This window comes from Aplysia californica, unplaced genomic scaffold (genome assembly GCF_000002075.1).
Source record: "Aplysia californica isolate F4 #8 unplaced genomic scaffold, AplCal3.0 scaffold00588, whole genome shotgun sequence".
Taxonomy (NCBI): Eukaryota; Metazoa; Mollusca; class Gastropoda; order Aplysiida; family Aplysiidae; genus Aplysia; species Aplysia californica.
Genome location: NW_004797858.1, coordinates 1 through 1,442, shown reverse-complemented (window position 1 = coordinate 1,442; position 1,442 = coordinate 1). Strand labels below are relative to the sequence as shown.

Below are 1,442 nucleotides of genomic sequence, written 5' to 3'. Positions count from 1 at the left end.
AAGAAGAAGAAGAAGAAGAAGAAGAAGAAGAAGAAGAAGAAGAAGAAGAAGAACAAGAACAAGAACAAGAACAATAACAGAGAGAGAATAAGATTAAGAAACAAGGAAGCCGGTGGAAATGTTAGATCAGTGGATAAACAAAGGGATCTCGAGTACCAGACAACATAATCTACGTTTTATCATCAAATACACACATAAATGACACACGAAATAATGATACTTTTACACTGACAAGCGAGCAACTTAAAGCAAAACACAAACCAAAAACGACAAAAAATAGATCTAGATCTAGATTAGTAATGAAGATAAGCACCAGAGATTTAAATTACGATTTATAAGAACAAATGAAAAGTTGGAAGCCGACATACACACATGATGACACACGAATAAGTGTGACTTATAATCTATGGGAGCAGCTTTTAGTCTAGAAGCAAAACAACAATTTTAACGAGCCAAACAATAAACCAAGATCGACAAAAGATAAGTAATGAAGAAGCACCCACCAGAGATTTAAATGATAAGAACAAATGAAATGTTGGAAGCCGACATTATACTACTATACTGTACTATACACACATGACACGACAAATACTTATAGTACTTTTATACTATGACTTGAGAGCAACTTAAAGTAAAGCAAAACGATATACAAAGAGCGACAAAAGATAGATCTTCTAGATCTAGATCTCTATACAAGTAATGACAGTAATTTTCAAGAAAAATCACCAGAGATTTTTAAATAATTACAAGAACAAGTAATGAAATGTCGGAATCTAGTAAGTAGTAGAAGGAAGCCGGCAAACACCTACCTTACACAACACAAGTCTTCACAACAAGCAACTCGCCACGGCGGCGTGCAAGCAGCAAGCCGAGAGCTCAGACACGCCCCCCTAGCTAGGTGTGTAGACACAGCGGGTTAGTTCGTTAAAACTACTACAACACTACACACCGCGAACGATGACACGACACGGCCGGTTTGCTTCTTGTGCTTGCTTGACATGCAACCTGTCTTGACGTTACAGTTTACACAACAGTCCAGGAAAGAAGATCCTTGACTTGAGCGAACGAACGAACGAAAGGCCACGACCCTATACCTACCTACTCAGTGCTAACGCTTAATGCTGATAACCATCACGACTTGAGATTAATGTTCTATGTAACTGTAGATCTCAGACAACTGAATCCTACCTAGCCTACTTGTATTAATGACAAGATTTCTATCAGTCAGCGAATCGCCGAGTGGTTGGTTGGCTCGCTCAGATCTATGTGTGTGTGTGTGTGTGACTGGCTAGCGTCTCTTGACTGACCCAGTTTTTTCCTGACGATCAGCTGTTTGGGGGAGTGCGAGGGGGAATTGACTGCTGAACTGATGTGTTGTTGTTGATGCATATTTACATAAGGAGGTAGTGGACCTTGAAATTCTTTGTCAGGATAGGAGGGGG

At 39.7% G+C, this 1,442-nt stretch overlaps 1 protein-coding gene across 1 annotated transcript in view; it reads right to left on the bottom strand.

Annotated features, from left to right (window-relative positions):
* Positions 1 to 1,305, bottom strand: part of LOC101855444 — a 31,336-nt gene extending 30,031 nt beyond the window's left edge. The window contains exon 1 of the mRNA XM_005107242.3: positions 810 to 1,305. The gene's annotated coding sequence lies outside the window, so the exon portion shown is untranslated. The remainder of the gene's footprint in view (positions 1 to 809) is intronic.
* Between the last annotated feature and the right edge of the window lie 137 nt (positions 1,306 to 1,442).